We start from the raw sequence: 23,220 nt of genomic DNA, 5'->3' as shown, positions 1-23,220 counted from the left end.
TAAAGTGTAATTTTCTCTAAAATTTTGGCTAAAGTCTAAATATATCCTTTAAATTTGGGTTTGGTTGATTATCATATCATTGTCATCCGTACCTTTTATTTATTTTTTTTCATCTTTAAAGTATACGCTAGTTGTCAGACACTTTTTATTTTCATTTTTAAAGTTTATACTAGTTGAATTTTCATCTTTAAACTTTATACTAGTTGTCGACCATGCTTCACACAATTATTTTGTTTTCGAAAATGATAAATTTATAAAGGGAGAGGATTTGTTGTAATTTTGTATGCAGTAATTGCTACACATAGGATAATGTGACAGCAGTCATCAAATCATGTGTCAAGTGGGTCATGTGCATTGCACATAACCCTTCCACATCTTTTTTTTTTTTTTTTTTGGAGAAAATTTCAACGTATGGCGTCCGCTACTAATAATACTTTTTATCATTAGAGTAAAATACCAATCAATTTTTGGTGTTGGTGAGAATTGATCCTCAAATTTCTTATTCAACCATCAAAAACTTTACTAGTTGAGTTAAGTGGAACTCACAATACTGATTGGTTAAATTTAAAGCCAAACACTGCATATAACTGAATGTCGAGTAACATTCATAGTTTTGTTTCAACTATTCTTTTTTAATTGTTGGATCAAAAAAGTCTGTCTCTACTTCCCTGCATTAAGAAAATCCCCAAAACACTAATTAGCATTAGAAATTGACAATTTCGGATGGCTCATTGCATGTTATCCAAAAGATATTACAACACAACATTTTTCTTTCTTTTTGGTATTGCCTGTGTAGAACACTAGTACACTACATAATTCTGCTTATTCATGTACAAAGGCATGGAGAAAATAGATGCAAACCAAAAGGGTAAAAAAATGAAGAGAAAAATTCAAGTTGGGTCAGTTGGCCTTCAGCTGTTTTCCAAACAAAGTATATCCCAAACTAATTGCTCCATTGTGCCAAACTTTAGAACACAAATGTCCAACTAAAATTAGATTTTGGAGAAGCAGCAGCGAGACTGTGTATAACCAATACAGGTTAGAGGGATTAGGATGGTTTTTATCAAAATGGAGAAGTGAGACGATGGATAACCAATAAAGGTTAGAGAGAATTCAAGTAATCTTTTATTGACTTAAAAATGGAATTGACGTATGTTTCTTTCTCTGAAACATTATTCCATCCATCCGGGCTTGAACTCCAGCAGAGAATATCAACCCTTGCAGTAGTTCTTTCAGTGTTCTGTCAACTCCTACTAGAGTATCCCCAAAGCCACTTAATAACTCTGATAGTGTTGGGGGTGTTCTTGAAAGCTCCACAAGAGTAACCTATACAGTCCAACCAAATGCATTATAACACATTCTGTAAAGACAGGCAAAGAAAATATTTACTCTATTCATCACTTAATAAGCTGGTGCAGACTTCTGAATTTACAGTGTTTTTAATCAGCAACAGTATATATCTGAAGCAAATTTGTGATATACACACACAAAAGATAAAGAGAGAGAAGAAAGAAGAAAAATTGTAAACAAACCTGTCTGTCTTGAGGTATATTAGCCTTCAGTTTTGCTATAGCAACAGCCCGAGAAAGTCCACCAATAGCATCAACCAAGCCTCTTGAAGCTGCATCTTTACCAGTCCAAATCCTCCCTTGTGCAACCTCCTCCATCTTATCTACCTAGCAACAATATAATTGGGACATTGGAGAGCTTTCAGATTTTATACAGGAAAAAAAAGTAAAACGAAAAAAATATTTTTAAGTGATTGAAATTCTTATTGAAAATTAAAATGACCAACATACAGGCATTGATCTGGAAAAAGCCGCCTTGTTTCGAAATTGCGTATATGCATGCTGTGCATACTTGGCTAAAAGTTCTGCTTCATCTGATCTGTATATAGAAATCGTAACCAGTCAATTGTAAGAGCATGGAGAGATAAACTCATGTTGAGTTTAAAGCAAGCCTTAAACTACAAAATTCTGCAATCAACACCCTTAAAGTAATAAATTAATAAGCAGCTTAATCTAAAAGTAGCGTGTTGATTGTAGAAATTGCGGTTTGGGATGCACATTGTAAATGCCCTCATTATTTAGGGAGGATACTGCCCATTATACGATTCTCTTATATATGGAAAAAGACAACTTTTATTTGAAATATCATACTCAATTTTTTATTTGAAAGCCTTGTTAGCTGAGAGAGAGAGAGAGAGAGAGAGAGAGAGAGAGTGCTGGGTATATAAAAATACAATTACTTTTTTGATATGAAAATAGACTGAAAAGTTCATGGGATCTCACTATACCCTTCTTGAACTCTGTTATTGAATTAGCATCCTGGATAGTGAAATATTTAGAAACCCAATTATTGAAGGACATCTAGTAATTGTGTCATAACAATGGGTCATCATAAAATACTTCGAAATATGAATTCTAAATATAGTTGATATATTAAGGATTACAAATTCATGTTCTCATTCTAATATCCATTAATCCAGAACTTCTCACATTTAAACCAACAATAATGTATGCATTTTTCAAAAATTAATGTGTGGGCATAACTGCACAATAAAAAAAAAAGGAGACAAAATGATCTACGCAAAATAGGTTTACATGGTGGAAGACTCATATAGGTTTCAATTAGAACATGAGATTTATATGGATTATGGACAACAGAATATAGTATCCGTTCCTGTTTCACAAAGGAGACATCAAGCTAACAATGCAACAAGGCCTCTTTACCTTAAAGGTCTTTGTTCCGCTGCATGGAGCTCAGCATATTTTCCCCTCGATATGATTTCCTTGTTGAAACCAATCTTTCCATATAGTTTCCCCAGGTTAAACCTCCCTACAAGCAAAATTCCTAACACATTAAAAACTTGCACAAGCCAAATAGATGTTATTTAAGAGCCAAGGGAAGTTATAAAAGTTTTTTTTTTGAACCACAAAGTGATTTGCTCAACTACAGAAACCATAAGCACTGATGCAATTTGGATTACGTAGAAGCATCTCAGCTAATAAAACTATACCTCTCTCTCTCTCTCTCTCTCTCTCTCTCTCTCTATATATATATATATATATCTCTATGTGAGAGAGAAAGATTATGGGTGTGTGTGTTGTTTCAAGAAAAATAGAAGCAGTGAGGGTAGAGTATGCTCAGTGTTGTGTCTACCAATAAGTTGTCATTGTGGTTGTATTCTTTAGAAAAGGATAGATTCACGTTCTCAAATGTGATTTTCCTGTCTTGTTTCAAATACAATTTATTTACTTTAAAAAAAAAAAAAAAAAAAAAAAAAAAAAAAAAAAAAAAAAAACTAAGGTCTTCCTTTAATGATGCATGGAGAATTTACATAAAGAAACTAATCAGAAGTTTTTTTTTTTTTTTTTTTTTTTTTTTTTTTTTTTTTAAATGGTAAGAAGGGTTTGCGGAGAAGTTAACAGCTAACTAAAGCTTCTTGCATATATCCTCAACTATATTTCACAAGAAGTAATCGATTATTTAAAATAGGAAAAAAGAAAAAATGAATAAGAAATTATATATTTTACCAATACCTTCTGCACATGCATGTCAGCACACATATTTAGATTTATTACTGTTATAACCCACAAAAATTTCTTCTATTTAACATTCCGACCAACTTTATATCACTGAAGTTCACTTTTTTTTTTTCCTCGTTTTCTTGAAGCATTCTTAGGTTCACCTGTTACAACTCCAATGGAACCGGTCAAGGTTAGATTTTCTGCAACAATAGTCCCTGCTGCCATTGCCATATAGTATCATCCACTTGCTGCCACATCAGACATTGATGCAATGACAGGTTTTGATGCAGCCAAAAGTTTGATTTCCCTCCACATTCTGTACACCAAAAACACCAGGGGTAATAAGTTAGCCATAGGATAATTTTTGTAAATAATTCAATAAAGGCAACCAAAGCTCCCTTGCCAATCTTCATTTCTTATTCCTCAACTTTCCTTTTGCCTTCTTGTCCAAGTTTTTTATCAATTGACTGTGCATGGAAGGTTGGTTCTTTGATTTAAATACCAATTGCAGACATACTAGGTTTGAAACTTTTGACAGACTGAAGAAAGTTTTTAACAATGGTGATAGATAACTACATAAGTGCAGCTACCAGAAGCAACATGGGAACTAAATTTTAAAGAGTAAGCAGGAAGGCATTACCCAACAAATGGCAGGAAGGCCTGTAAACTGTAGGCATGGCCAGCATCACAGCTCTAGCTTTTATTCTGTGACTCTATATGCTGTGCCCAATGCCTACCTCCACTTTGCCTCATTAAATCCAATAGTAGGGGTCCACAGTCCAAACTTTTGATTGACACAAAACACAAAGTGGGACAACATTTAATTCTAGACTGTTCAGGTGCCTAACGAGAAACTACTGCAGGTTTTGAGAGCAGGACTCTTTGTCTTAGTTTGCAAGCTAGATGTAGAAGAGGCGATCATGTTAATTGGAGTGTACTAGATTTGGGGCGAAAAAGAAAATATAAAACACTTTCGGATTTCCACTATCAAGATTTAATTTCTTGTGAACAGATCTACCATCACTCTTCAACCTCCTTAACGATGAAACACTTTTGGATTTCCACTATCAAGATTTAGTTTCTTGTGAAGAAAACTATCATAACTTTTCATCCTCATTAGCCATGGCCCACACATGTTTTAGAGTCACAGAATGCTTAGTGGGAGGACGGTACATTCTAGACTTTGTTTTGGTCCCTAATGAGAGATTAATGTGGGTTTTGAGAGAAAGGAGTCTAGGGCTTAGTTTGCAAGTTAGATGTAGAAAAGGCGATAATGTTAATTGGGGTGTATTAGATTTGGGGAGATGCAACAAAGATAAAACACTTTTGGATTTCCACTACTCAACAACAACAATAATCCGTAATCCCAAAATTTTGGAGTTGGTTATGGATCCTCAACAGATTATTAAGGGTCGGTTACATGTATTCTTTTCCTTGATTTCATTTTATCTCTATATATTAAGTGGATTCAAAAAGTTTATTTATGACTTCAAAAAATATCAAAAATACCTCTAATCTAATTAGATTTGTGGGGATCCCTAATCTAATTAGATAATCCTTATTCTTAAAAAATAAAAAATATGGTTAAAATTTTAATTCAAAAAAAAAAAAAAAACCTACCCAAGAAACTTTTTCCTAAAAATTAGCGCACTTTCTATCTAAACATATCTTACATAGGTTTGATACATTTTTTTTTTCCTAAAAACTAGCACACACTAAACCCAGTAGTTTACTCCATTTCAAATCCTAAATTTTAGTTTTATAACAATCATTTCCTATGTAACCTCACTAACAATAGATAAATTCAAATTAAAAAATTATATTAAACTCAAAATAAAAAAAGAGCCTCATTGCACGTGCTGAGCACGTGTGATGAGGCTAGTCTAAAATTATATTCTTTGTTACTTTCTTGATTGATATGTTCATTTTTATTACTTCTACTAATGTCAATTTGGGTCTCCTATACCTTTTTTTTATTTCTCTCAACTTGGATCAACTCACTCTTTCTTACTAGTGCATTAATCACTCACCTCTGACCAAACCATCTCAAGCAACCCTCTCTCATCATTTCATCAATAAGAAGTACCCCTATCTTTAAGCAAATTTTCTCATTTCAAATCTTATCTTTCCGTGTATTTCCATTTATCCATCTTAAAATTCTCATTTTAATTACACTCATTTTATGAATATGTTTTTTCTTAATAACCTAATATTTAGTACCATAAAGCATAGTTGGTCGTATAGCAATCTTATAAAATTTCCCCTTTAACTTAATAGGTATTCTACAATAACATAATAATCTTGATGCACTTCTCCACTGCATCTACCCTACTCTTATCCTGTAAGTCACATCCTCTTTAATCTCTATATCTTTATGAATTATTGATCCAAGATATCAAAAGCTCTTGCTCTTGGTCTGCAAAAAGCATAAACCAAGGGACTTCCTTTTGAATCGATTTAGTGAGTTCATCCATTACGAATGCAAAAAGATATGAACTTAATGATGATCCTTGATACAAACCTATAGTGATAGGAAACCAACTTGTGATTCCTCCACCTATTCTCACACTAGTTACAAGTACAACCCATAAATATCCTTAATGAACTTAATATACTTTAAAGGAACTCCTTTCTTTTCCAAAGCCCACAACATAACCTCTAGTGACCCTATCATATGCTTTCTTTAGATCAATGAAAATCATATAATATTTTTAAAGGTCCCAATATTTTTCTATAGACGTGTAAGTAAGAAAATAGATTCCATATCTCTTTTGGATTTCCACTATCAGGAGATTTAAGTTCTATTGAAAAGAACTAATATCTCTCTTCAACAGTTTGATAGGCCTAAGGCAAGGTAATCCACATTCGAATCTTTCTCAATTCTTGTTAGGAAAGTTCCCAGCAGATGTTGACTATGGAAGCTGGGGAAGGTTCCATATCAAGTTTTCTAGTTGGTAATAATCATACAAATTGGGCCAAAATGGTCAAATACCTCTGTTTTTGAAAATATTTTGCAATCTACCACTGGTTTTGAAATATGTAGAGATGTACCACTAATTGGGAACTTGAGTTTGGGGAACTCGAGTTTTCAATGGTACTCAAGTTCTTCAATAAACTTGAGTACCATGGAAAAATTTTGAAATTTTTTTACTTAACTCAAGTTCCATAAAAAATAGCACGGCAAATTTAAAGGCTATTTTTCCACAGAACTCGAATTTCATGGCAAACTCGAGTTTCACAAACTCAAGTTTCAAAAAGGTAGTAGATTGCTAAATATTTCGCAAACAGTGGTAGATCCATATATATTTTCCCAAACAGTGGAATATGACCATTTTTGGCCATACAAATTGAGTGCTGGTGCTTCAAATTTCTTTGTGCAGATGAACTACTATTATTTTGGAGCTGATGTAAAACAGGCAGTTTTCTAAGGTGTCTACTCATATGTTTTGAAGTAGTTACAATTAAGAAAGTTATTTTTGAGAAAAAAATAATTAGTTTCAGTGGGAACTACAGAGGAGGAGGAAGGGCTTGCAGAGTTTTTAGGATTTAGGGCAGGCTTCCTTCTCATGCATAGATTCCCATTGGGAGCTTTGTGGGACTCTGTTATTATCCAGTATGAGGTTGCGTTCGGTGTAAGAAACTTGACAGAGAATACTGAATCACCAAAGAGTTGATTATAAAGAAAACAAAACATGATAGGTTGTCTACAAAATGGCTACTATCTTAGTTCATGCGTCATTGGATTCATAACACATCTATAGAGGTAAAATATTCCAGAACTTACAAATCAGAAGCAAGAGCATCACCTCCAGGGCTGTCAATTCGGATGATTGCTGCCTTATATCTTTTAGACTCTGAGGGTGAGGCAAGGGAAAAGAAAACCAACATGATTGGAAAAATAATTTATGACTCTGCAAATACTGGGCAATTCAAGCTAAGCAACTCCCAAGTAGATAAAACATGATCCTTGTAGACTTCAGCTTTTGCTCTTAGACCTCTACAAGCAAAAATTATAGATGAATGTTGTGGATGCATATGATGTTACCATATATTCAATTGAACAGCACTAATTCTCTCTTCTTCTTTTTTTGAGAAACAAAAAACGCCGTTGCTGGGGAAATTCTCTATGTTCTTTGAGTTCATTTACATGAGCAGTTTTTTAGATACCTAGCCAGAGGTCTTCTCAACAGTCAAACTGCACATCTATATGTTTTCTTTCATTGCATCTTCTAATGGCTCCCCATGTTTCCACAACGAATGGCATGGAGTAAGTATACACAGTTACAATGTTACATAGTTTTTACTTAACACACATGTGACCATTGTTAACATGAACATAATTAGAACGCCACCATCTCAAATGGCTAGGTGCCTAGGTCACATCTTAAGAGGTAGTTGATCATGCTTCCACGGTAAAAAATAGAGCATTAGATTAAGCAAAGTGAATTATAAGATAAAATATTACCTCTCACACTACGAATCTTCTCAATGAACTCGTCCTCAATAATATCCGAACTAGAGTCACTAAATGGACTTTGTATTCGACTAATGCTCCCAGAGGCTCTGATTACAGCTATTTGGTCTTCACCACCAGATAAACCGAGAGTCCATTTTCTAACTCTAGAATATTCGCTGTAAGTTAACATGACCCAAAAAAAAAAAAAAACCTTATAAAGGTTAATACTTAATATTTCACGTTCTCCAAAAAAAAAAAAATCCAAGCAGTTGAACCAATGGAACTCTTAGATTGGTCACAAGTCACACAGAGACTAGTGAACATTTTCATATATCACTAATATAAAATAGATCAGACGACACGATTGTACATGTGTCAGAGTGTGTGAAGCAACAAAGTTAGCACTTAGAGAGTTATGAATTTCCGTAAACAGAACCTCAATGTACCTTGCATTGTAAATCCAAATCATTAATCATGGATACACATCATAGAAAAATGGAAGAGTTGCGTGGTAAATATGGAAACAAAAAATAAAAATTATTCCTCCGACAACCTATTTAGAAATTTAAATCATAAAATTGTTCAAACTTCAAATAAGAGGTAAGTGAAGCCCCATGGCTAGTATTCACTCAAAATAATTAAAAGCTAAAACAGCAGCAGGTCGAAATAATTTTTTTATATGCCAGATTATGATACAGAAATCAAATACAGTTGGATGGACAATCTAAAGATTAGATGTCTAAACAACAGAAAGTGACAGCCACACACATGCATATACATACATACATACATACATACATACATATATATATATATGTATATATTAAAATTAACGAAAATTAAAGCTTTAATTGGGAAGAAGGGGTTGTCAATTTGCCAACAATGGCTCCAGGAAACAATACACTCCATTAGAACATTCATATTTGTAGGCCTCCAATAATACGTTGACTACCTGTAATCAACCATAGGGATCTGTTCATCCTTATGTAATCCCAGTCTCTCCCTCAACATTGAAATAATCTGCAAGGACTACATGTTACTAAAAACCACCTGAAATCATCATATCAATGAAACTGAAAAAAATAAAAATAAAAATTCCTTAACAGTTTTAAGGACACAAACCACTCCTAATACCAATGGCTGTCACACCCATGCTCTTCAACAGAAACTATTGAACAGGTATTAATGGTAATGGCCAACATGTGATCAAATCTAACAACAATATGGTACATTTATATTAGAAGAATCCATTTAGACTTGATAATTACTATGCATTAGAAGTTCTAACTTTAACCATAACTTACCAAGTTTTAGAAAACCCTCTCAACTGGCTGTAAGTATAATGCCATTAAAATCTTGTACACTGAACACTAAATGAAAATGCCATCTCACTCTTCAGATATCCTTAAGAATTCTTAATAAGTGCAGTAGCAGATATTGATTCTTCCTCATATACTTCAAGCCCCGACTTCTAGGAGTAGAATTCTGTACCTCATCATCATAGCTTATGTTTGTTATCCAGCCCTCTTCTTTTAGCTTTTCTACTTGGTAAACACCTTGATTAATGAAGTTCTCCAGATCTTCCCTTGTCTTTTCCTACAGAATTTGCAGAATCTTGTGAGTTTAACTAATACTAGAAGATTGAGAAAAGCAACAGATGCAAAGGAACCTTTTGCAGAAGAAACTTTATCCAGCCAATTCTCATAGACGTTATCAAGCAATGCAGTCAGCATCTCACAATTTTCTTCAGACATAGTTTTGCTTGTAAGTAGATCCCCAGCACTTTTGTATTTGGTAATCCTTTCCACTTCTGGCTCAATTCCTACATTGTCAAGGACACCTACAAAACAAATTTTTTGAAACCTCTATCAAATTCAAATAATACAATCGGAGCCATAAGTTATCTCAGACTACAGTTTTTAAGAAGTGGAAAATTAGGTATGGACTTTTGTATATGTTTCATTAAAAACTCATGCAAGAGCATAAGACTCGAAGAACTTATTTTACAAACATTTATAAGATACACATGTGAGCACTCAGGATTAACCACAACTAATACAAAATGCAATCTATTTTCAATTTCAAACTGTGTGATAACAAAAGAGCCAAGGCCATGCTATCCATATTTCAATGATTAATTTATGTAATTAACAAAATGTCACAAAACTATACCAGAGATGATCACCAATTCCTTTAGATGGGATTTCATGCAACTTGCAAATATGGATTTTGAAAGCTCTGGTTGAAACATTTCAGATGTTGTCTAATAGTTGAACAACTCACTTTGGCTCATGAATCTCAAGAAATAGTCTAGCAGTTTTAGAATTCAGAAAACTTTTTTACTGCATAAAAATTCAGAAACAGAGATCAGTGATATAAGCAAGTCAATAGTGCACTAAGGAGACAATGTCCTAGTGCTCCTAAGTATTTTCTCATTTTATTATGGTATTCATTTGAAAACATAGAAAGTGGTAAATCTTAGCTTTAAATAACCCAAAAGATGTTACAAAATATGGAGATAAAATGAAAACCAATGAATATTCAATACTGTCCAAGTAATCTGACCATGGTAATTAAAAAATATTTATAACCAGTTCCATGACACCCAAGGCTACTATAAGGAGCAAACACAGATAGAAAGATAAACTGCGTTGTGATGGCAGAAGAAATCAGCACTTACTCCATTTTAGAAATTAGCTGCAAGTTCAGGCAAGCCAAATAGAGATAGAATACCTACAAGGTTACATATCTGTCCTTGCAAGCTTTAGCTATTAAGAAATGATGAATTTAATCATTTTAACTATCATTGTAAGATTATCAAAAAAAAAAAAAAAAAACTATCATTGTAACACTTCTCCACATGTGAACCCAAACTCCCCAGCAATAAGTGGGGCCCAACAAGTCGGATGTTTATTTTTTAGATGGTAAATGCAATAAAGACAGGGTTTGAACTCAAGACCACCTCTGATATTATGATAAATTACAACTTATCCCAAAAGCTTAAGCAATTAAGAAATGATGAATTTAATCATTAACCATTACTCTAACAAAAACTATGCAAGAACTAGAAAAATCAACTTACCTCTAAGGAATGATGCTTCAACGGTTAAACCAAATAGAGAAAAATAAGCACTTGGAGGGACATATATTTCTTCACATGCACAGGCAAGGTAATATTCTTCCTCACAACATTCAGGGACATATGCCACAATGAATTTCCCTGCATGTCAAGTATGAATAAAGATCAGGTTACTGGTTGTAAAAATAGATAATTTGCTGGCAGGTCACCATAGAAACTTGAAGTTTTAAAGAAATAACTCAGCTATCCAGTACTTTGGACATAACAAACAAAATCAATGACCTTGTGATGAAAAGAAGATAGAAGAACTAAAAAGGTATGAGGGGCTTCTTACTTTAAGATGATACAAACACAAGTCCAATTTAAAAGAAACAGTGCACCTGAACGTCCAAAGAAGATAAATTGCCTGTCATGTAGGTACATACAGACCACAATAAGCTCTAACTCAAATGGCACTTCTTTCTCCCCCATAAGAACGGGTGGAGGGTGAGATTGTGGGTTCAAAACCTTTAGGTGCAGGAGCAAATATATATGTGCACACAGACAATAAGTCAACCTCTTTTTCAATGAGTTCTAGCTCAAATGGCACCTCCACTCCTTGTGAGAGTAAGGCAGAGGGAAAGGTCGAGGGTTAAGGTGAAGACGTGGATTCAAGACCCATTGGGTGCATTTATAACTTAGGAACTAAAAACAAATGGCCAAGCTCTTCAGCTGCATCATACACATGAACCAAACCTCTTCAATCACATGCCAAACAACAATAAAAAAAAATTTGCATATCACTTGACTAACAGGTCTAATCAACTAGTTCAATGCTGCATGCTGCATGTGTGTGTTTTTGTACTCAGGAGTCAGTGTCTCTTATTTTTTACAACTACAATAACCATAATTGATTGAGGGTCAGGTCGTGCCTACCAAAGGACTGCACAAGACCGAGAAAAGTAATCAGTTGTATTTAACTCATACAGAACATATATACATATTATGAGAAAAACAAATACCATGAAGATACTACCTGATTTTTTGAAATCCAATATATGCCTTCGGATTTCGTCAATCTTTGCCAGCCACAACTCAAGGTTTCAATATGAAGATAGATACCAGAAATACGCGGATCATATGCTGCTTTTATAATGTTCTCACAAATTTAAGGTAGAGATAGTTCTGAAGAGTAACGGCTCTCTAGCTGTTCAAATATCTGAACATGAGAATAAGAAAGAGCAACACAATTTCAATTTCATCTTCTAAATGAGACATATATGACATATTCAGCATCTATTATCCAATAAAGCTACAATTTCACTTGCGTTTAGAAAAATGTTATCAAGTATTTTCTAGCTTAAGATAGATTGTATCATAGTATTAGTCCACAGTTTAAAAAAAAAAACACATGGCAGTACAATTCATTTGTTCAGTGGAAAACGCAAGTCAATGGAAATGTTTTCCAAAACATCAAAAAAACCATCACAAGTGTTTTCTAGCTCATTTTCAAGGTCAAAACCAAACACAGGAAAATGAGGCAATATAATTGTTCAAACTTTCAACAATGAATATATTAATAATTCTAAATACAATTTGCAAAAAATAAATAAATAAAAAGAAAGAAAATGTAAAACTTAAACACAAACAATACCTAGATTAGGTTCCTGAATTAAATTCAAACAGTAATTTATTTGAAATTAATTTGTTGAACGTTGAATCAGGCTATACTATAACATGAGGAATGATATTGATGATCATCATCTAATAATGCATGCAACAAATCAAGTTTTGAGCAGTTAACCACAGCTTATGCTTTGCTCTCACTGTAAGCTAAATTTTCATCGATTTTTTTTTCTTTTTTCAAAATTAGAGAAATGGAGAAAGAGAAGCTTACCTCTCCGCGGATCTTCATGGTCAAAACGGTGGCGTTGGGAATGCGCTCTCTAGGCAATGCAGTGAGCATCATGAGCTTGACAGTGAGCTTCCTCCACCAGCTAAACTCTTGCAACTGAAACTCACCGCTTGGATAGTCAGAATCTCTAACACTACTCTCGCTGCTACTATTATTAATCTTCTTGTTCTTGTTCTTCGCTTCATTTCCTACTTTATCTGCTTCTTCTTGTTCTTGTTCTTGTTCTTGTTCTTGCTGTTTGCTGTTCTTGGTTTTGGAGGAGAATGAGGAGCGGAAGGTGAAGGTTTGGAGGGGAAAGGAAGGAGTGGGAGAGAGAGACTGTGTCTGTGTGAGTGTGAGTGTGAGTGTGGGAGTGAGAGTGGAGTTGCAGAGAAGGGAAGTGAGGGTTCGACCGTGGAGAAGAAGAAGGAGCCTTGACATTGATTTTTGTGAAATAACAAAGGATTTTCAAATTTGTTGGGTGGGTCCCTCTGTTTCTCAGTCTCTCTCTGGAGGTAGTTAGTAAAACTGTAAATAAAAGGAGGAGCAGGAAGTCAAGTAGAATTGTAGACGAGGAGCCGAGCTGGGAAAAAAATTTCAGAAAATCCACCGTGACAGTCAGTCACCTACTATCGCATTAAATAGTTAGTACATTCGTATTAGTCCGTATGAAATGGTGAGTGCATTTCTACCGGTCTACGTAGAATAGAAAAAAAAAATACAAAATTTATACATTTTTATTTAAGCATGACTAACGGTCAATCTGTGTATAATTATGTAAATTTATAAGTTTATTTTAATGTGTAAATATACACCGATACTATTTATTTTACATTTAGTTGTATAAGAAGTAAATAATGGTTGTTATATGTAAGGAAAGATAAACAATTATAAAAATAAGATAAATTGATACTTTAATGAAATTTAGAGTAAAATAAATAATATGATTTTTTTTTTTTGAGAAACAAATAATATGATGTTGAGTGTTTTGAAAATTATGTATAATAGAAAAAGTGAGTTATTATACTAAAATAAACAAAAAAAAAAAAATTTACATGAGAATGAGACTATAAATGTTGGAACTTGGAATAGCTCAAAGAAAAGAAAAAATTTAGAATTATAAACTATTTTATAACTTTTTTGCTATAATTGTGGCCTGGCTTAATGTGTGGTTGAGAAAAAATAAATTCAATAAAATCATTCAAAATTTTAAAAATTGTGAAATAGCAAGGGTGGGTTAAGGAATGTCACCGTGTCATCTTAAGTGTGAGTTTGGATTGCGTTCCAAACCCATCACGTACAGCATTTGCGCTCAGCAGCTGAATCTCGTACACTGTTCATGAGACCTAGTTGTACGGAAAAACACAAATTATTCATCATTTAAAAACTGTTCATGGGACCCACGGACATTATTCATCATTTAAAAATTATTTTGTTACTATATTTTCAGTAATAAGTTTCTAGTTTTCAGTAATAAGTAGTATCCAAACGGGTAATTATTAGGTACTTCCAGAGTACTATAAATCCATACTTTCTCCTCTCACATAACTGTAGGTCCTACTAATTAAATTTGTTATATGACCTATAATTCATGTGATTGAAAAAAATACGCATTTATAATACTCCAAAACCATTCAATAATTTTCCTTTCCAAACAGACCAGCAAGATAAAGGGCGCGTTTTCACGTGAAAACGTGAAGATCAGTTTGTTTGGCTCGCGCCTTTTCTTCTTTTTTTTTTTTTTTTTTTTTTTTTTTTTTTTTTTTTTAATTAGGTAAAAAAAAATGGCGCGTCTTGAAACTGAAGGTGAGAATTCACAAGTACTATTTTGGCGTTTTGTGGACTGCTTTTACAAGTGTGATTTGTCACAAATACCCTCGGAAATCATCGAATATCAATATCCCATTATAAATTTTTTTTTTTTTTTCGTTGAGAAAAATCTCATTGTAGATACCATCGCACTGTCACAAACGAAAAATGCTAGTAACACAGAATGGTCAAAGTAACGAAACCCTTCAAGCCAAAAATACTAGTGCAGAATCATGCATAAGAGATGCAATCTAATTACAAGATGATATTTAAATAGGTTGTGATGAAGAATGTAGCGGTAGTAGTTGCTAAGAGCTATTTAGCTTAATTGGCACATCTTCATACACAAAGTACTTAAAAATTTAAGGGGAAAAAAAAAAATAAAAAGGTTTGAGCTGTAGAATTAACAGCATATCGTAACTAAAAAAAAAAAAAAGTATATGACATTAGGACTCTTATCTTTTTTCTTTTCTTTTTTTTCAAAAATTCTACTTTACTGCGTTAAACTATATCTCGAATTACACTTTGCATCTTAAACTTTTCAAATACATGTTTTGCACCCTAAACTATGACATTATTACACTTTGCACCCCAACGTCAAGTTTGTTGCTAACTTGGATGAAAATCCAAAGTTTAGGGTGCAAAGTGTAATCGAGCGTATAATTTGGGATAGTAAAGTATAATTTCTTCTTTATTTTTAAGAAATTGAGACGATGGCCAATTTGGTCTTTTCACGTAATATTATACTTTTTAATTTAAGTTAATAGCAAACTTAACGTCGAGTGCAAAGTGTAATAAAAGTTATAGTTTAGGGTGTAAATTGTAATTTGTGGTATAGTTTAAGATGGTAAATTGTAATTTCCCCTTTTTTTCCCTCTTCTTTTGCAATACTTTTTTTTTTTTTCAATTTTAACTTGTGTGGGAGTTTCCACAATTTTTTTTTTTAAGAGAGAGTTTTAACCTATGGCATCTACTATTGATGATAGTTCTTTTATCATCAAATTAATACACCAGTCAGTTTTAGTGTAGGTGGAGATTGAATTAAAAATGATAAGGTGTCCAGATGCTTAAAAATGGGAACTATAATGGTAATTTTCACTTGAAACAACAGTTTTTACCAATACTATCCAAATGCTTAAAAATAGAAATAGTATTTCTTCACATTTTTACAAACAATTATATGAGATTTTAAAAAGCACACCGTTTAAAACAAATAATCCGAACGGACACTAAAAATATATCCCTTTTTTATTATAGTAAAAAATAAGAGTATAACGCTATAAATAAGAGTTTGTGAGAAAATAATGTATTCCTAGCATTACTTAGTTGAATATATATATAACACTATAAATAAGAGTCTGTGAGAAAATATCTATAAAAATAAATCAAATTCATTTATTTAGAATTTGTATATCATAATATCAATATATATATATATATATATATATAGATCCTACAACATACGTAAGGGTGTTTAAAGTCATTGACCATACTAATAATCTGCCGACTTGATCACTTCTGAGTTTTGACTTATCCATTGATGTTGAAAATAATTATCAATGGTTTTTTCTTTTTGTAAAATCGACTTTTGCAGTGTGATTGTTAATATATAGGAGATTTGACAAGCTGACAAAACTACACCAATCTACTCCTACAATCCACATTGATTGGCATTCCCCCACTTCACTTCAATATACCTAAACCCTACATAGATAGGAAACAGTATTTCTTCACATTTTTACAAACAATTATATGAGATTTTAAAAAGCACACCGTTTAAAACAAATAATCCGAACGGACACTAAAAATATATCCCTTTTCTATTATAGTAAAAAATAAGAGTATAACGCTATAAATAAGAGTTTGTGAGAAAATAATGCATTCCTAGCATTACTTAGTTGAATATATATAACACTATAGATAAGAGTCTGTGAGAAAATATCTATAAAAATAAATCAAATTCATTTATTTAGAATTTGTATATCATAATATCGATATATATATATCCTACAACATACGTAAGGGTGTTTAAAGTCATTGACCATACTGATAATCTGCCGACTTGATCACTTCTGAGTTCTGACTTATCCAGTGATGTTGAAAATAATTATCAATGGTTTTTTCTTTTTGTAAAATCGACTTCTGCATTGTGATTGTTAATATATAGGAGATTTGACAAGTTGACATAACTACACCAATCTACTCCTACAATCCACATTGATTGGCATTCCCCCACTTCACTTCAATATACCTAAACCCTACATAGATAGGCTCTTCCTTCTTTTTAACCTATCCATTCTTACCACTGCAAATGTTGAAGATCCAGGCAAGGCTTTGTGGTTGAAATTTTCAAGCATAAAGTGCTTGAAATCTAGGGAGGAAAGGATTCAAGTTGAGGTGTTAGTAGCATACTTATCCATTCCTACCACTACAAATGTTGAAGATCTTGTCAACAGCTTTGTGATTGAATTGACACATTTTCGTGTAAAAAGTGTTTAGGAGTCTAAGGAGGAAATGTTTCGAACTGAAGCGTTAGCAGTATATTGTAACTATATATATATATATATATATATTGAAGATCCATATTGAAGGGGTCCTCTTGATGAGAATGCTAAGCCTTAGCCTAACAATGCTTGTTGTGACAAAACCAATCACAACAAAGCTTATACAAATGAAGTTCATGTCAAATGAGTTATAACTTTTTAAAACTAAAAATAGGTAAATTTTAAATTGTTTGTGTCACAGCGGATAATTTGTAATTATCCTTTTAAAATATTTTAAAAAAATCATTTTTAAATATTTTATAAATGCGATGAGATATGTAAGGAGACAATGCAATATAATAAAACTCATCATTTTCAACTTTATTAAATAACCTTAAACAGAGCTGCACCAGGTATAGAGTTATACCATATACAATTTAAACATTTAATAATATATTATTAGACTAGTAATAATAAATTTATTTTATGAAAATAAATAAATAAATTTAGGATTGAAAACTCAAAAATTTATGTATTTTTCTTTTTTGATTGAAGAGTTTTTGTTTAATTGTTATTTATTAAATTTTTTTTTTTTGAGAAAAAGGTAAGCTCTTATAAATTAAGAAAAATCAGTTTGGAATACACTTTCCAAATCAAATGATAGTTCTTCTACCCAAACATCTAAACCTGCAGATGAAACTGCTCTTCTAGCGAGGGCGTGGGCTAACTTATTCCCACCCCGACACACATGAATAAACCTACAAAAATGAAATTGACAAGCTTGACGATGAGTTTCCTCTACCACATTCCCATACAACGTGTTGCAGTTGACCGAAGAGTTCAAAGCCGAAACCACCCTAAGACAATCACCTTCCATCATCACCTTAGAGAGACTCAGTTCTTGCGCAAAAATAAGTGCTCGACGAGCGGCCATGGCTTCTGCCATTTCCACAAAAAATGGAATAGGAATCCTCTGAGATAACGCCGCAATGATCTCACCTTCTGAATCTCTAATCGCCACTCTAATGCCTGCACTAACATTATTCTCAAACAAGGTAGCATCGAAATTCACCTTAAAGACACCTTCTGGAGGACAAGACCAACACACATAAGCACCAGAACCTCTCGGCAATGCATCAAGTTTGCACAGATCAAGGAATTCCCAAACCAACAAGACAGCCTTCTCACCTACTTCCTGCAACGACCAAGTGGGTTGATTCTCCCTCAATCTGTTTCCCCTCTGCCACAAACATCAGGAAATAGTTAAGAACAGAGCAACCTGAAATTCCGAAGCATTATCCAAGACTTCCTCTAATAAATCAAAAAAACTCCTATACTGCTTCCTATAAAACTAGACAAAGTTAATGTTGGATTTCCACACAGCCTAGGGATGCTCACACAACCACAAACAATGAATTAGAGATTCCGAATGCTCATCACATGTAGAATAGGATGCTTCCACAGGTACATGACGATATCGAAGATTTTGCTTGGTAGATAAAGAATCACGAGCAGCTCTCATAATGAAATGCCAAATCTGATTCGGAGTTTTGATCTTCCATATCCCCTTCCAAACCTTGCTCTGCCCATCCACTGAAGATGACCCTCGATTAACACACTTGCAGTAGATTCCAACATACGGTAAGTGCTTTGCACACTATAATCCCCAGTAGGAGTGAGAGGCCAAATCAACAAATCAGCTACGGACTCCTCACACATTGGAATTCTTCGGATCAAGTCAGCCTCCCAAGGCAAAAAAAGTTGCTGCACTAAACCCAGATCCCACACCCTTCTACCTGCCAGAAACAAATCCTTCACAAAAATAACATCAGTATTTGTTCTTGGAGAGACAACCTTGCTGTTTGAAAGCTCCGGCAACCATTTATGCTCCCAAATTTTTGATAGATTCTCCATTCCCCACTCTCCACACCGCACCTTTACTGATGACATCTCTCGCCTATAAAATACTCCTCCAAGCAAAAGAACAATGTGGATGAACAGGCGCTTCCAAAATGCTACTATTGGGGAAATATTTTGCACTAAAGACCTTATAAAGTAAAGAATCTTTATGATGTAATAACCGCCAAACCTGTTTTGCAACAAGAGCATTATTAAAATTCTGAATATCTCTAAAACTCATTCCGCCCACAGACTTAGATGAACAAAGAGCACTCCACTTTACCCAATGGATTTTTTTTTGTCTCCCTTTGCCCCCACCAAAACTTCCAGACCATTGCTTCAATATCTTTACATAGACCAACAGGTAATTTGAACACACTCATGGAATAAGTAGGTATAGATTGAACTACTGCTTTTATCATAACTTCCTTTCCAGCCTGAGACAGAAGCTTCTCTTTCCACCCTTGCATTTTTGCCCAAATCCGCTCCTTTATTTGCATAAAGCATGCTTTTTTCCCTCTACCAACAAAAGAAGGCAGTCCCAAATACTTCTCATAATGTTGAATGGCAGGGACATGCAAAGACAACTTTATTTCCTCCATAGTCTATGCATCGGTATTCTTACTAAAAAAGAGAGTAGTTTTACTCTTGTTTATCATTTGTCTTGAAGCTTCTTCATAGAAACCCAATAATTCTTGGATTTTTTCACACTCAGTCAATGATGCTCTGCAAAACAAAAGACAATCATTTGCAAAAAAGAGATGGGTGAGTTTTGGACCATTCCTGCAAATAGAAAACCCATGAATTTCCCCCTTTAAGGTTGCCTCTTTCAAGATTGCATTTAAGCCTTCAGCATAAAAAAGAAATAAATAAGGCGAAAGATGATCCCCTTGCCTGAAACCCCTTGAAGGCCTAAATAGACCCTTTGGCTCTCCGTTAACAAGAATAGAATAGGACATTGTCGTAATACACTTCATTAACAAAGCTACCCAATCCTAATGGAAACCCAATTTCAGAAGGATCTGTTCCAAAAAAGCCAACTCCACCCTATCATACACTTTGCTCATTTCCAACTTAAGAGCCATGTAACCCTGCTTGCCTGTACAATTATTCTTCATATGATGCAAAGATTCAAAAGCAATTAAAATATTATCTGTGATAAGCCTATTTGCAACAAAGGCGTTCTGAGTTTCAGAGACAATAGAATCCAGTAAAGGTTTGAGACGATTAGCAATAACCTTACTAACAATCTTATAAATCACATTACACAAGCTAATGGGCCTAAAATTAGACACCCTTTATGGATTTTGGACTTTTGGAATTAAAGTGATAAAAGTATGGTTAATAGATTTCAGGATGGATCTAGAGTTTAAGCAAGAAAGAATAGCCTGAGAGACATCCATACCTATATCAGTCCAATAAGTTTGATAAAATAAGGGCAGCATCCCATCCGGTCTCGGGGCCTTTAACGGAGCCATATCCTTAATAGCAAGTTCCACCTCTTCCACATTGAAGGGCCTAGCCAAGGTAGCCCTCATCTCCTTAGTCACCACCAGTTGAACCCTTCCCAAAATCCGCTCTAGATTGCGAGGATTGGAAGTAGTAAACAAATTAGCATAGTACTCAATCAACAAATCCGAAACCACCTCCTCATTTTCCTGCCAAGTTCCATTCTCATCACGCAGCCCCTTTATAAAGTTCCTTCTCTTTCGTTGGGTTGAGACACCATGGAAAATTTTAGTATTTTGATCACCACTTTGCAACCACTGTACTTGAGACCTCTAATGCCACATTTTCTCCTCTTGTGCACGTAATTCATTAAGTTCCTTCTTCAACCAATTCACTAAATCAACATCCCTAGATCTAATCGAATTTGCCTCAACCCTCCAAAGCCGCTCCTTTAAATTTTTTATTTTTTTCAGCACATTACCAAAGTGGTCACGGTTTCACGCCGTAAGCATCTTCTTACATTTTTTTAGCTTTTTTGACACCATGTGCATGGGAGTACCCTTTTGATCAATAGCCCAAGCTCTTGAAATAATACCATTGCACTCCGAATTAGTTAACCACCTAGCCTCGAAATGGAAATGCTTTCGTCTCCACCTTTGATGCTCCCCATTACGATTCAAAGATAATAGAATTGGGCGATGGTCTGAAGTAAAACTATTCAAGTGCCTAATCCTTCCTGCAGGGAACCAAGCAAGCCATTCATAGTTGGCAACCCCTCGATCCAACCTTTCCCATATCAACTCACCCCTACGTCGCCCATGCCAAGTATAGTCCAAATCAGAATAGCCTAAGTCCACAAACCCACAATGATCAAGAACATCCCTAAAAGCTTGCATGATTATGAGCTCGTGGTGCACCACCCTGTTTATCTTCCACTTGTAATAACTCTTTAAAATCCCCGAAACAACACCATGGAAGTTTTGGCTTTGACCCCAACATACGCAGCATATTCCATCCTTCATTTCAAATACTCGTCTCTGGTTCTCCATAAAAACCTATTAATCTCCATGCATCCTTTGTACCCCCCTTAATAATAGCTTCTATATGATAGGAAGAGAAGCTATCAACCCAGATATCGCTACTATTTTTCCACATCAAAGCCAACCCACCACCCTTAGCTTCATCAGTCACAGTAAACAGACCATCAAAATTTAACTTCAATTTAATACGCTCCATGTGTTCCTTAGTGGACCATGTTTCAAACAAAAACACAATCCTAAGATCTTTTGCTTGGATAATTTCCCCAAGCTCATCAACTGTACGATGGTTCTCAAGCCCTTGGCAGTTCCAAGCTAACAGATTCATTATTGTCGGCAGGGCTGGGACCCAGCCACCACCGTTAAATCATCAAATCCCACTCATCTTTGCTTTTTGTTAAAATCTGTCTCCTTACCCTTCCCTTCTAAATCTTGAAACGTTTTATTTAAAGAAGTCACGCGCTTGCCTTCCTTAAGACTACAAGAGGTAATAACACCCTTCCCTTTAGTTTGGTTTCTAATAGTTGACCACGTATACCCACTTTTAATCCTAACTTATCTAAACAAACGATATTCCTAACCAAAAAAAAAAAAAAGAATAAAAAACATCTGGTCAAACTCCAATTATTACCCTTGCTAGCTCAACACTAACACCACAATCAAGTAATTCCAAGGAGGACAAATAAAGAAGTGTATTGAAATAGAAAAGATAATGAGTTAAAGAGAAAACATTTGCCATATAGTAGTAGATCGATGAGGACAATGAATGATAACATTTGCAATAGAACATGGCCTAGAGATAGCGACAAAATCATACGCCAAGAATTGAAATCCTTTTCATCACTACTCCACTATGACTCTAATGTTCATTAATAAAATAAAATAAAACAATGACTTCTACTTGATGGAAAAGACGGAGAGAAAAATAGGGTGGAAAATGTTGTTTTCCAGTGTTTGGATGAGGAAATAAAATAGGAGAGACAAAAAACAAGGGAGAAAGTTTTCCCTCCTGCATCCACTTTTTTTATCCTTCCAAATTGGAAGGAAAATGGAGAGAGAAAAGTGCTGTGAAATACATTTTATATAAATACCCTCTCACTCACCCCTCACTTTATTCATGACCGGATGACTTTTGCCTTTTCTCATCCTTATCATTTTACCTTCTCATAGCATAGCAACGTCCAAGTTCTCTTCTCTCCCTTTTTTTTTTTTTTTTTTTGGCTAACCAAGTTTTTGCTGGTTACAAAATCTTTTGCCCAATTAAATTTATATGTATACTATTGTAATTTTTACATTATAATAAAAAAATATATAAATTTATATGTATGATGTGGTAAATTTATATTATTTAATGAGTACAAATAAATCTGTTTCTTACATATTATGTAACAAGGGTATAATAGTTAATTTATATAAAATACATTTTCCATCATTTCTTTTTTCTCTCCAACCAAATAAAAGAGTTTTCCACCCTCCCACTTTTCCACCCCTCCAACCAAACACACAAGAGGGAAAACTAAATATTTTCTATCTCCTCACTTTTTCATCCTTTCACAATTTTCCATCTTCCTACTTTTCCACTTTTTCAACCAAACAGACTCCTAA

The 23,220-nt window shown here is 34.0% G+C and overlaps 1 pseudogene; it reads right to left on the bottom strand.

The window, feature by feature from the left end:
* Positions 1 to 673: 673 nt before the first annotated feature.
* On the bottom strand, positions 674 to 13,474 carry LOC126701649 (serine protease SPPA, chloroplastic-like; annotated as a pseudogene).
* Positions 13,475 to 23,220: the final 9,746 nt, after the last annotated feature.

This window comes from Quercus robur, chromosome 10, assembly GCF_932294415.1.
Source record: "Quercus robur chromosome 10, dhQueRobu3.1, whole genome shotgun sequence".
Lineage (NCBI taxonomy): Eukaryota > Viridiplantae > Streptophyta > Magnoliopsida > Fagales > Fagaceae > Quercus > Quercus robur.
This window is presented reverse-complemented; position numbering and strand designations above follow the sequence as displayed.